The sequence below is a fragment of the Olea europaea genome, unplaced genomic scaffold, assembly GCF_002742605.1.
Source record: "Olea europaea var. sylvestris unplaced genomic scaffold, O_europaea_v1 scaffold1738, whole genome shotgun sequence".
Taxonomy (NCBI): domain Eukaryota; kingdom Viridiplantae; phylum Streptophyta; class Magnoliopsida; order Lamiales; family Oleaceae; genus Olea; species Olea europaea.
This window is the reverse complement of record NW_019235091.1, coordinates 84,388-99,717: the sequence shown is the minus strand read 5'-3', so window position 1 is coordinate 99,717 and position 15,330 is coordinate 84,388. Positions and strand designations below refer to the sequence as shown.

General features: G+C 34.0%; 1 pseudogene; it reads right to left on the bottom strand.

The window, feature by feature from the left end:
* Positions 1-1,353: 1,353 nt before the first annotated feature.
* On the bottom strand, positions 1,354-1,702 carry LOC111377891 (annotated as a pseudogene).
* Positions 1,703-15,330: the final 13,628 nt, after the last annotated feature.

Below are 15,330 nucleotides of genomic sequence, written 5' to 3'. Positions count from 1 at the left end.
GCATGATACCCAGAATTCAAGGGCTTTCTGTTATTTTACTTCTTCACCAATTCTCATTGTAAATACTTTCTCACTTAATATATTATGAATCTATATATACAATTTACTTTCTTTTCTATGTGGACGACTAGTACTATCACAGAAAATAATACCACCAGTTTCCTCAATTTTTGCAGGCCTTGTCTAATCGTATTTCCGTAAAGGATCTATGTTTTCTACCCTACTTCCTTGGAGTTGAAGACCTAATTACACCCCTTGGCATGTTGCTCATAAAGAACAAATATATTCATGATAAATAGCAAAAGACTAACATGATAGTGCAAAATAATGTCTTATAGCTATGATTTATTCCCAATTTCCTGCCCAGATCTTGATTTTGGAACTTCTATCAACTTCACAAGTCCATCAGGCTAGCAAAGGCTAGCACGACCTTGGTATCCTTCGGGGATATCTCACATGAAATTCGTGATGAGTGTTCCAAACCTCCTTTATCCCACGTTGAGATTTTAGAAAAAGTTAGGCTTGGGCACAAGCTCAACTTCTTCAATTAGGCTACCATACTGGGCTTAGTTTAGCTGAGGATGAGATTCGTTACCCGATTAGTCTCCCCACGCTATTAGGTACCTTTGGTCTAGGCTTTGACCTAAAGTCCACTTTCGATTGAGAACATCCCACTATGGATTCATAGATTGAATGATTGAATTCACTGCGGAAGAGCTACACAAATCACGTCACCGCATTCGTTCAATTGAGCCAAAGCAGCAATGATGAAGGTTGACAAGATTGACCGGATTTGGAGTCTCACGAGGGATTTAGTAGTTCTGTGGCTGTATATTCAGTCGAGCACATGTGATTGAGTCATCCATACATGAGCTCGATAAACTTTCCTTATACTGAGCAAGAAAAACTAGTTCTAGAGGCATCTTCCATTCATATCGATTTGGATTTTTCTACACCATATTTGGATCTGCCTCTTCTTCGATCCGAAATTCTCAACAAATCCCTAACTCCTCAAATACAGTAAGATTTCACACCTGGAAAATCTTTTACTCTACCTCCTTAGAATGACCTTAGAATGTTTCTGCGAATTATGACTTTCGCCTGGAATGTAAGCAAATAGATCATGTTTATTACTCAATTGTACTTTGGCTATCTTACGTACAGCTGAATAAGGTTTTTTTGATGTTCTTGTTGTAAAATGTAGGCTTACTCCTTCCTTCTAGGGACATTGATCTAAAGCTCAAGTATGGTCTGTGCGCCAACATTCTTCTCTACTGTAACTAATCAACTGATTTAATGTAGGCGTCACTATTTCCTTTGTCCTTCCCCCTATATTTGCCCTCTTAGTAGTGGTTACTCCCGATCCGAACCATCCTTTCTCCATTCATAGAGAGATCCAATCGTCCAAATCAATAAAAAGGCCATCGTGGACCAAGATCCAAAGGGATCAATCTTGTTGGAAGGTATTGCCCAAGGAAAGAAAAGTTTACTACCAGATCAAGAATAATAATAAAATTGAAACAAGATAAAATCGTATGTCGAAACTACTTTTGGTATCACTAGAAAGATCAAAACCACATTTCGTAGGTCGACAATTTTTCTAGATAAGAAGAAAATAGAAAAAGGAAGACCGAGTGGGATCAAAGAAACTAGCGAACTGATCACTAAATAGATACAAATAGGTGAAAATTCGGACATCACTATAGCATAGTTGGTTTTTTCGCTCCTTGCTTGTGGAGCGGCTTAAGGAGATTTGGGTCATCTCTGATTTTCTCCACCCATTCCTGGAGGCTTTGGCATCTATCTTTGAAGAGATATCTGAGTGTAATACATTTTCGACTTCGCAATAATGGAGTCTACTTCTCTCATTTCCAAAAATAGCATGGATAGCCACACCCCTGTGCCTTTTTAGACTCCTCTTGCAACTGTTCTATGACCAAGGTCTGCATTTTTTATTGAAGTGCATCATGCTCTTCTTGATCGAAACCAAGGTAGGCAACTTCTTTTGGTGTTGCCACCTACGGTAGGGCTTCTTGAGCCACACCCAGGGACGGGAAAAGTGATTGGATTCGCGAAAAGATTTAGATCGAGAATTGTTGGTTTCTTAGAAGAGCTGGCTTCATTTCCACTTTCCCGAAAGGCAAAGGCAATCTCTCCATGGAAGAAAGCAAAAAATCCAGCTAGTTAAGAAATAGAGTCAATAAATTAACACACCAAGTCAAGTCCCAGTCCCAGAGCACGGGAGCAATTAAAATTATAGACATGCGGATTGCCAAGTGTCGAGGGAATGGATTCATGAGTTGTTTATTTTGTAGTCTCTATAGAATAAGCACCTGGAACTATCTGTTTCAAAAAGATAGTTGTCAGAAATGAGTTTTTTACTTTAGTAATTATTGTTTTCTTTTTATAAATGAGTGCTAAATTGAACCTAAAAGTAAAAAAGCGCTAACGCCATTTTTCGTACAACTCAAGTGTTAGACTTTCTTTTTGTTGATATTAAGGTGTCAAAGACCTAACAACACGGAGGCCCTATTTAATTAAGTGAGATCTTCCAACCCTTTTCCATAACGTTGGTCTACATACGATCGTCCTGTTTTGCACTGCTTTTGTTGGACATCTTATTAGACTCTCTTTGAAAAAGGAAATAATGATCCCAATCAACAATGATTGCAGTCGGCATTTCAGCAAATTTTGTTATGGTGGAGGAAAAGAAAATGTGTCTGAACATAGATTTAGTCTCCTCCTCAGAACCTGGCATTACCTTAGAAAAAAGAATAGCCTTTCCTTTGGGTAATCGACAAGGTTGTTTCCTAACCTCTCTAAGATCAAAGAGGCAACAAAGGTCCATGCAATCAACTATTTTGGAAGAGAGCCCCTTCATCCTTAGAATGGACCTCCTTTGGGCATCTCAGTGAGTAGAGCTCTCACATCAATACAAAATTATTCCCCCACCATCTTGTCCCTTCTGCTCTTTCATTTCATCTTTCAGTGGATAGGTTGGTATGTATGTCCCTACCAGCTCCAAGACTGAATTTGGATATCTGGATCAAAATGGAATTCTCGAAAACTAGGGCTAGATTTTTAGACTTGTTCTGTTTCGATAGAGGCATTCTAGCTGTAAGTGGAATAACCATCATTCGGCCGATTGCTCTTATCCTTCTTATCAAATAGGGGTCCCTTAGCCTTAGGGAGTGGGGCTTATTTATTATTTATTGAAAAAGTGAGAGGGGAAAGGTCCAAAAAGACCTTACTTTATTGATGGGACATGTTGATCACCTTTTCCTCTCATCCTCTCCCAGTTCTAGTTTAGGAAAGGGTCAATGCAAAAACATTACTTCAAAGCAATCTCTGGAATATTCTCTTATCCGAATGAGTCATGCAAAAAAATAAAATTTCATATTGAGCTCCAAATATACGCTAGTGAGATGGGATGGGTCCTACTAGCTCTCTCCCCTAAAAACTACACGTGTGAGTTCGACCGATAAGGTTCAAGTGGCGACGGCCCTTTCTTTTGCACTTGGTAAGCGCTTCACTATAGACAAGCTTCGACCGTGACAGTTCGTCTCTTTTGAATGCCTTATTTCGTCACCGAGATCCAAGTCAGACTGAAAGGATCTCTTGATTCCTCGCAGCCGGGTCGGCTTGGAAGCAAGTTCCCTCTTGCCTATCTCCCCTCATTTCTTCATATTAATAAGATAGGTTGCCCCTTTCCCTTTTAATAATATGGTAAGCTTTCAAAGCTCATTCTTTCAGTTGGGTAAGCCTTCGCTTTTTGGATCGTCTTCTACCTAATGTGGTACTTTCTTTTTTTGGCTCCCATTGGGTTTAACTTGTTCATAGGTCGACCCCATGGCAACAAAAAAAAGGTGATCTTGTGGTATACTTTGGCGATCTTTTTCCTACTGGACACGCAAACTCCCATCGTGTCCCCGATCACATTATGTGAACCGAAAGATGAAGCCTACTTATCTATCAGCTCCTGTTATAGATCAGTGTGATTTTAATAAGCGTCTAAGCACAGTTCACTCATGTTGATCAATCAAGAGGTTTGTCGCCACCCCTTAAGATTACCTGTTGTATCACACGCTTCTTGTATTCTTTTCCACGCTTCATACCTCTTCTTTTATTTTAAGGTAAGGCAAAAGGACAGGCATGGTGGGTTAGGAGCATCCAGTCAAAAATCTTTTTGGCTTGACCAATAAGTCTTATGTCCTTAGAGTCGCTAGGCATTTTAATCGAAAGAACTTGCACAATTTATGCGTTTCTATTTTTTTAACCAAAAATTATTTCTTGATTTTCATTTCAAATTGTTGTCTGGACTTTTTATCAATATGAGGTAATTATAACCCAGTATATAAGACTTGTGATTTAGGCAATCCAATCTTCCTTGTGTAAGGCGAAAGCCCCAAAAAAAGGTTTTCCTTAACTGGGCGATCAAAAGATTTAATTACTATGCGTATCTTGGTGGTTGTTACTTTTTGTGATCTTTCTTTTTGGCTGACTCTTCTTCTTGTCCTATTGATCAGAAGCATCCAGCAGCCGTATTGGCCTCACCTGAGACAGGTGCACGGGAAGAAGAAGAGAGCCAAAAAAAGATAATCCACTTCAATTGGATCCATCTCGTCTTGAACCCTGCCCAGGATCTTGGAAAGTGATTTGTTCTCTTCAGTATCTCTCTTTCACTCATCCAGGCTTTTTTTTTTTTGGTTAATAAGCTCTCTCAATTCATGTATAAACCAACGTAGAATCATTAGGAAGCTACTAAACGGGTCTTAAGATGCTTAAAGTCTGTTGTCATAGTAGAAATCCATTTTAACTCTTAAAACTTACTGCTTTTAGTGATGCAAGCATAACTTGGAATATGTGTGTGTGTGTGTATATATATATATACACACACACACACACATGTATATACATATACACACATATATGTATATGTATATACATATATACACATATATGTGTATGTACATATATGTATATGTATATGTGTATATATACATATATACACACATATATGTACATACACATATATGTATACACACACACACACACACGTATATACATAAATACACATATATGTGTATGTACATATATGTATATGTATATGTGTATATACACATATACATATACATATGTATACACACACACATATATGTATACACACACACACTTATACACATATACATATACATATATGTACATACACATATATGTATACACACACACACACACACATACACACACACACACACATATCTATATGAGAAAAAAAATGCCTAGTCAGTTATTTCTTTCAAGTTTCCTTCAGCCTTTGCACTCGAGGACCAATCTCCATACGGCCTAGGGAAACATTTGCACACTAAAAAAAACTACTTCTACAACTACAAAAAGGAAATTTCTAGATCTCGTAAATCTACTTAAATTGTCGGAATATGATAATCTCTTTCCTTGACCTAACAAGATTAAGTGAATACCTAAAATTGTGGTAATTTTATTTCTTTCTTTCCATGATTCATCACTTCTTTCTCTCATTCAAAACCATGCATGAGACTTTCATCTCACACGGCTCTTAAGTGATAAAAGAAAGAAGGTAATGGTGTTTAAAAAGAAAAAAAAAAAAGACAATGGCTAGCTCCTCTGCAAAAGCTGAATATGATGCTCTTGCCTCTTGCTCAATTGAAATACTATGTATTCACAACATTCTTATGATCTTTGTATCACGCTTCCCTGTACTTCAACGATAATTTGTGATAACATTTGGATAATCTATCTATCAGTAAATCTGAGGATAATGTCTTTACCATAGATCAACGAGAAGACACTCTTATAAAGTCATTATCTTTATCATCTTTTGATTATTGAGAAAAAGATGTGTGTCTCCAATGGAAAGTACGATCTTGAAGATGGTGTGAACGATAACTATGAATCTGCAAATGCATAACAACAACTTAATTATAAGGATAATGTCGACCTATGTAGACCATATTCCAAGTTATCATTAAAGTTCTCATGCAAGGTGTTGTCCCTTAACAATACAAGCAAGTTGAAAGCCCCTACAAGATAAATTATATCTTCTATAAAGCCAATGAGACGTTTATTAACTATTAGGTCTTCTATCACCGTTAATATCAGATAGCATTGAGTTCCATGTGTCAATCATAATCAAGGATTGTCATAGTCCCTCTAAAACGTCATTGTATAGATAATGAATCCCCTCAAGAATGTCTACTGTAAAGGTGATTGGATGAGAATACTCTTTCTTTACTCCATATACTTCAAACTTGAGATGTCTTGGTAATAGATTATACTTCTTTGTTTTCCTCTCATATTTTTGTTTGCCAAACTAATGTCTCTACATGTCAATCCTCTGGCTATCATCATGATAATTTTCCTTAGTTGTTCCTTATTTTGTTCATCTTTCTTTCCTTATGTGGGACTTCTTTCTTTAGAATGGCTACGACATTTGGCACGATCACAGTCCTTGTTAAAGGTCCTTTATCATTTTTATTAAGGAACTACTTTAGATAACCTTCTCTAATTAGACATTCAATCTCATCTTCTACATGCATACAATCCTCCATTGGTGACAAGCTCTTTATGGAACTAGTAATAGCCTTCAGATGAATATTTTTAGGGTTATTTCATTTTCTTTAGCCAAGTGACCATGTTTTTTTCTTCTCATGAGACATTATGACCTCTTTTCTTTTGGTGTTAAGCGGGGGTATAAGGAGAGGACCTAATTGTCGGGCACTTGACTCATACTTTTCTCTGGCCCCTTTTCTTAATTTTTAGGATGCTCATCTTTGTCCTTTGCTTTGTTTTCCCACTTTATCGTTTAAATTATGAGTTTTCTAGAAATTAATGTATTTTTCATGCAGACTAAAAGTTTCATAATATCATTCATGAGAAATTTCAGAAGAAATATGAAAGCCTCATTAGCTCGTTATTAAGTGTAACTGCCATTGCTAAAGGTCATCTCAAACATCTAATGCCTCATGGTTGAAAAGATTTACATACTCTTCTAAGGTTTTTCTTCCTTTTTGCATAACCACCTCCAAGGATCATCAAATCAGTATTTTTTAGACTCGATCTCGCTTTAACTTTCGCTATCAATCAACCAATCCAAACAGCTTCAACCCGACCACACATATTCAACTTAGTTACTTTCAATTTCATCCACAAAGGACAAGATAACAGTGTTGATTTGAAAACCAAAAAGGCAAGAAGAAGGTAGCCACGTTTTTCACCCTTTCACACACACAAATCATACACTAAAACAGCTAGGGTAGGAGCACATATATGTAGGGTTAGGTTAGACTTCAGTTGGATCAAATAATAGGTTAAATGGTCAAGATTCAAAGCTATCCAAAAAGTAATATAAATGCGCTGGGTTGAGCCTTTGAACTTATTTGTCGATAATTATTTTACTCATTGATAGATGCCTACGAAATATATTCCTACGTTTAACATTATAGCCTGAGATTTATTAAGCATCAAAACCCAATAGTTTCAATAAATGATTATTCAATAAATCAAATGCCATGGTAGTCATCATGGGGTGAGAGTTGAACCAAGCATGAGCATTGCCTTTTAGAGTTGTTAAAAACACCTTAAAAGTTACCAGGTCTAAGAATTCTCGCAGTTGACAATTTGAAAAAATAACTCAATTCCAATATGTATCTAAATACCTACAAGATATTATGCTCCATCTCATATTGATGTCTTGGAAGGATGAACTTTAGCATTGTATAAATGACACACTCGATATATTCTGACATTCAATTTTAGAGACAAATTCTCAAAAATAGAGACAATTAAGGACGATTGTCCCATTTGATGGCGAATACTCTTGGACAGAGGCGGATTTAGGTGGTGGCCAGCTAGGGTGGCCGCCTAGCTGGATTCGTAGAGGATAATTTTTTTGTTGTTGATAATAGATAAAAATTTTAGGTTATATAACTGGTGGTTCATTTTGTTTTCAAACCCTCTTCTGCCTAGTTGGTTAGAGCTTGCATTTATGCAAAATTTTTATTTCTACAATATTTATCAAATTAATTCCCTAACGAAAGGATTCAAACATATGACCTCTAGTTAAGATGATCGAAAGCTTAACCATCATGGCAATTGTTGAATTTTGAATCCAGATTTAACAAAATAGTATATGTTAAGACTCTAGGCAAGTCAATGACCATTTTTTTTTGTTGGTTTTTGTTGTTTTAAATATTTTATACTTTAATAATTTATAAGATATGACTTATGAGTATTGAGTTTTAATTTAAAAGTTATTTGAGAATTTTTCCACTGTGAATTATGATATTAAAAATTGATTTGAGTATCGTGAATATGTGATTTATGAAAATTTAAAATGAGAAATTGGTGAATTTATAATTTGTGATGAATTAGAGTTGAGAATTGGAAATTGAATCTTTAATTATATTTCAAAATTAATTTTAATTACGTTTAATCTTTGATTAACTTTTAATTCTCATTATGATTATGGAATGATTTTTTCAACTGAATCTCAATCTAGTTCTTGTAGTGATGTATCTAATCACTCAACTACTTTTAGTCAAACAAACGATTTGTTAAGCATTAATAACACAAAGAAGTCTTGTGGAAAATTTATATTATTTCGAATTCTATTGAACTATAATATGATAAAAATATACGATTTTTACGTTTTAGTGTATTTACATATAGATAGAAGAATTTTTAATATTACTTAATTTAATATTAATAAACAACATTGCTATACAGCCGTTGATTATCGACAGTTAATGGCCATCGATCAACAGTCGCTCTAATTGAGTCGAAATCCTGAATTCGCCCTTGAGTCTTGGAGGACATATAACATAACTATTTATGAAATCCCAGAAGAGGTCTATCTACTTAAAATATTGAAAGTGGGGATATTTTAATAAGTTATGTCAATTGGAAAGAAATAGAATCGGAAAGAAAAAGTTGTTGACAACACTTTTGTAAATGGTTTCCTCCTTCATATTATGAATAGCAATGATATCAAAATAAATTCTTCAAAACATATCGAAAAAATGATTGAAAAATAAAATGATGTAATCTTAACAAAATTGAAATTCCAGAGACACCTAAAGTTTTTGGACTTGCAGCCAAGCTTTATACTTATGGAAAAGGAAAATAAGAAAAATGAAGTCATGGAATGTAATACACAATTGTTGACAACAACAAACTTTACAAAGTTTTGTATAAATACATAAGTTATCCTGTAATAGATGTAATCCCAAATCTATATCTTGTTATCCAACAATAAAGGAAATTTGATATGTAATTATAATAGAACTCATATGGCATGATTATTGGCCCCTGTTTGTATCTCACAACATTAAATTTCATTACATTTCATTTTTCTCTCTCCTATATTCAATCACACAATTTTTCATAAAATAATATTATACTTGAACCAAAAAAATTTCCTTCTTTTTCAATCACTCATTTTTCAAAAGAACTATTCCACCCATTTTCGTTTTCAGAAAATGTGGGCCAAACAGGGGGTTAATACTATCCCCGAGTGATTTTATTTGAAGCATATAATTCAAGTGACATTATCGAGAAGAGAGTACATATATGTCGTAATCTTTTTCTCTTGAGAAAAGTTTCATTTTCCCATTGAGTTTTCAAACAAGGTTTTATCCCATTGAATTTTTATATCAAGATTTTTATTGAGCCAACTTTTATAATGTACTAAAAGGAATAATGTAATCTTTTTTCTTTCATTAGGGTTTTTCATAAATTGTGTACGAGACTTTGGAAGAGAACAAAAATAAGATTTGTTTTTTACTAAACCATCATGCATATTACTACAATCACCAAAGATTGATAAACATGTAGATAAGATGAAATTGCTTGAAGGCTGAAATGACACAACATGCGACATGTTTTACCAGAATTAGGATATTTAATAAATTAAGTGTAAGACATGGACAAGTCAATACAAGGATTTTCATTTATTAAAATTAGAGAAGATTTTGATAACATTTTAACAAGGTAACATTTTATTGCTCCAATTTTATTATAGTTATTAGTACATTTTTCCTTCATTTGATATTTTTATGTCATTGAATTTTTCAAAAATTAGATTTTTAGCGAGGTGTTATTGTGTAAATAATCATCAAATGGACAATGTTGTAAAATTAGGATAATTACTGATGACTATTTATTCTTGTCAATATATTTATTATATAAGTTTTATGTCACACCCCTATTCATATAGATAATTATCCATTAACATGTGTGGGAATGAAATTGATGACTCAGCTTAGACATAGAATTTCACACATTTTTTTTACCTGATAAAACAACATAACTATGTCTCTAAATCAAAATCATATTGCCATAATCAAACATATATATTATGAGATTATAAACATATCTACATGCCATGTCAAAAGACATACAACACAGGATCCCCAACATACAACACGATAGGCCATAAACTCAAAATACCAGCCCTCAAAATAACTCTACAGGTCTTTATCCATGTACATCGAACTCTGAAATTCCGTAAGAACTCCACAGCTAGTCGTGCTCTCTATATAGTTCCAGCCTCATATACAATGAAAGAACTACATAAGTCAATGCTTTGTAAGCAAAAATCATGCATGTTATGAATATGAATAATAACGATATATGCCACTATGGAAGCATCATATTCCTATATTCATCAAAGTCAACTCGAAATCAGTTCATTTGAAACCTTTCATTTCATTGAGCCCTTGACCCACCTACTATGTACCTGATAGAGCTCTGCATAATATCAATATCAATAATCAAATGGCCAATATGAAATCGACACCGACGAGTGGACCATCCTCTCGTGACCACTAGAGACCATCCCCTAAATAGCCCTATGATCACCGAATAAGTCTCCCACCGAGCAACGCCAATAATCATAATATCACAAGGGCACAGTCGAGTGGTCCACCGTCCTGTGATCACCAAAGGCTCATTCCCTGTCTACCTTTGCAATCACCCGCGATGCAAAACATATCACATAAGCATACCTCACATGCCTCGGTGCCCTAGTAGTGGTCAATAAAAACATTTATAAAAAAAACTCACTTTGAAATCATGTTTCACATGCAAGATTTTCAATCATGATCACATGTCGTGCATGCAGATGAAAATGCACATGAATTTCATGTTACTCCTGCCAAGTGACATGTCAGGTCTAGGGCATCCCAATTGGATTGATTGGGATGACAGATGACATATTTAATGAGAATCAATGTCAATAAGTTTCCAACATCATACTCAACAATCATAACCATCATATGATGTGCAATAAACCTCTTATCAAAGTTATGTAACTATTCCAACATTACCATTTCACAAATAATTGGCTCTTGTATCATAGTTGCAAATAGACTTTTGCTTACCTTTCACTTTTGTGTGTGCAAGCTCCTACGGAGTGTATATCAATTTTCTTTTTTGCTCAACGTCAAAAAATCACCTATATTACCATCTAATATTAAAGGCAATCCTCCATTTAATAACCTTAATACACACAATCCCAAAATACGTCCATTCACGCCAAAACAATTTAGATGAAATCATTATTTCAAGTTACCGATGACATTACAAACTAATCCTATAAGTCTCGCTATTTCTCGAGCCCAATTATGAACGTCAACGTCATCCAATTGTTTTCGACTACCTATTACTTATTAGAATCTATTTTCTAGGGCCAAGAGATAACTAATAGATATGTAAAGGTTGAAATCACATTAAAAACACAAATGGGAAGAATCTGTTTTCAGATTTCTATTACCATCCAATTATTTTTCTAATCCTTTTTTGCCCCTTAACTATATCCAACGACTCCCAAACTTTTACCACACTTCTATAACATGTATGTAAATGTAATCATGATCTAAAGCTATGACAAATGAAGTGTTTTCAGCCTCAAAAACAGTCCATTTTCCACTACACAAAATCGGGCAGTTTTATTTTTCATGTGACAGTTTTCGGTTTTCATTGTAATTTATGATACCAATAGAATTATAGGACATTAAAAATATTTCTACACTTCATAATTACATATAAAAACGTTCATATTGATAGATATAAGTCACACACTAAGTATCATCCCAAAATCAAGGTATAAACCACTAAAATCCAGCAATCTACATCTCTGCCCAGGTTGTTTTCCCTCAAGTTCTTGTAATTAATCTCCCCTATTTTGCCTTCATAAAATATTCCACAACCTTCCACATAATTTCAAGCAAGTTCAGAGTTTGAATAGGTTATAAAACACCCAAAAGAACTGCCGAAAAACTTCAAAACCGTGGGTTGAACTAACCTGCTCAAACTGCTGTTTTCTATTTCTCTTTGCTTCCTTTGCTCTCTTGTTCTCTTGGGATCACTTGAGGATACGTTTGGAAGGTTAAATGTATTCTTTAAGAGATGTATAAGTAGTCTTAAGGACTAGGATCGTGAGTATTGCTTAAGGGTGAAGAAAAATATGAACAAATGACAAGTATCCTTAAGCATGAGCTATCCAAGCATGATGTGTCTTCTTTGCAGCAATACTTGAATTTCAACCATTATTTTTGGATCCATCTGTGACCTTTAAGATATATATTTATCCTATATTAAGTTATTTTGGAGTAGAGACGAGATTGATGTCTAAAGGTTGATGAAATTGAATGTTAAAATGACAAACATCCCAAGCACGAGGTGTTCTAGCATGAGGTGGTCACTTGTAGTATAATCTGATTTTATATCTATCTTTGCAAGTAAAAATCAAGTATCATTGGCTTATTTTGATGTGTTTAAAATCCATTTCACTTGCCTTAAGATCCCAAAATATATTATAGAGCTAATTCCTCAACCGTTCATTTAATTTCTTACCCAATTGACACCCGATTGTCTACTAATTTCAACAATTTTCACCTCAATATTTGTAACGTCATATGAGACATATATTATTGCATTTTGATCATGTCACTTCATGCCTCATGTCCCAAATATGTCAATTACCTATCTAGGGTTTAAGATGACCTCGATCAACCGAATGGAAAGCTTGAACCTTTGTCGATACTAATTTCCGACCTTCTCGATTTTCCATTACTTACCAGACCAATTTCCAACATTTACTTAACCTAATTTTCTATCATAGTTCAATGTAAAATTCACCACCTAGGTCAAGGAGTCGAAGATTATCAAGATGTAAAGATTTTAAAGCCTTGATGATCGAATACACCGTTTTAAGAGAAAGAAATTAGGAAATTGATGCAAATGACAATGTAATTAGCATGAAATGCATGAATCATATTGGTCATTTGTATAACATAAAGCTTGGGGTATTACATTTTACTTACTCTAGAAGATTGTATTTTTTTTTTATTATAATTTCCATTGAAACTCCTTATACACAGGTCATTGTTATAATAATATATACGCAATAGTATTTAGTCCTACTTTTTCCCTCTTATTCTACTTTTCTACTTTCTCGTCTTATCGTCTTTGATGTTGTAAAGACACAAATTTTAATATTTAGACCATTACTAAAAGTCTCGTTCCATAATTAAATAAATTTTGCAAACATCTCAACATGAAATTTTTTAGTTCCATCAATAAAATAAATATAATATATATGAAACATAATCAATTGAAACGTGTCCAAATTCCTAAATAACAAATTTCACATGGAAATAAAACTAAAATAACACTGAAAAATAAAGATCCCTTGTCATGTTACTCCAGATTTATTTGATTGAATTCCATAATTTCTGGCATTACGGTTGCACCTTATCGCTCGCCAACTAATGACTCGGTCTAATCTATGAAGAGTAAGGAAAAGGATGAGTACATGGCAATACTCAGTAGGACACAAAAAAACATGGTTCAATCCCGAATTAAAATATTTAAATATATGTGTCAAAATATCATACTGTCATCATATCTTTAGCAATCGGTAAGAGCTCAATAAATATCATATCTTTGGTACCGATAGCCATAACATGCATATCATATAATTTTTTAAACTTTCATAAATATAATAGTTCAACAACATGAAATAAACAATTTAAATAAGATAAAAGCAACAACACCTAGTTATTCCTACCATATTAGATCAATTGAATTTGAAAGGGAAAAATAGAATTCGCGTTCCAAATCCCTATTTTTACTTATCTGCTCTGTGTGTGTGCATATTTGTATATTCTATTGTACAAATAATAAACCTCTTGTTTAGTATTTAGGTTGAAAGTGACAAGAAAATTTTGAAAGATTTAAAAGTTTGCAAAGTGGCGTGTTTTACAATGCCACAAAATACTAAAAAATCATTATCCCAAATAAAAATAATATTTTATCCCTAAGAAGCCAACACATGGCAACCAATCATATCAATTCTTAGAAAAAACAAACTACTACTCAAAACCTCATTTCTTACCATTTGAATCTACGTGGCCTTACTCCCAATTTAATTATAATATATGTATATTTTTTTATTTACATACCAAAAAATAACAACTTCTATAAACTATAATATCTCGGGTCTAATTTATCTGATTAAATTTTTTTCTCGAGCCTAATATACACGATTAATTATTAGCTATTTAATGAGTCCCAAATTGATATACTTATCTTCATCCTATCGAAACCTAAATATTTGGCCTAAATAAAATTTTTTTTGTGTGTGTGTGTGTGAATTTTCGGGGCTTTACAATCTCCCTTCCTTAAATATTTTCGTCCTTGAAAATTACCTTGGCTAATTATAGAGTTCTGAATACTTCGTTTTAAGCTCCTTTTCCTTGAGTCCCATCCATGATTTCGCTATTGCACCTTTCACAGGGAAAATTATTTGTTTTTGAGTTGATACACTTTTCTATCCAAAATCATCATTTGAATTTCTTCATATGACAACTCTTTTTGTACCTCCAAAGTTTGGTAACTTACCACATGATTGAGATCATGAACATATTTTCTGAGCATCGAAACATGGAACACATTATGCACTGCTGCTAGTTCAGGTGGTATAGCAAGTCTGTAAGCCACACTACCAATCATTTTCATAATTTCAAAAGGTCCAATGAACCACGGTCTCAACTTTCATTTCTTTCCAAATCTCAATACATCCTTCATTGGTGCTATCTTTAGAAAAACCTTGTCACCCACTTGAAATTCTAAGTCCTTTCTTCTACAAACAACATAACTTTTCCATCAGTCTTGTGCTGCCTTTATTCTTACTCTAATCTTATCAGCTGCCTCAACTATTCGTTGAATGATTTCAGGACCCAAAATTCTATTCTCTTTGACCTCATCTCAATGGATAAGGGATCTGCACTTCCT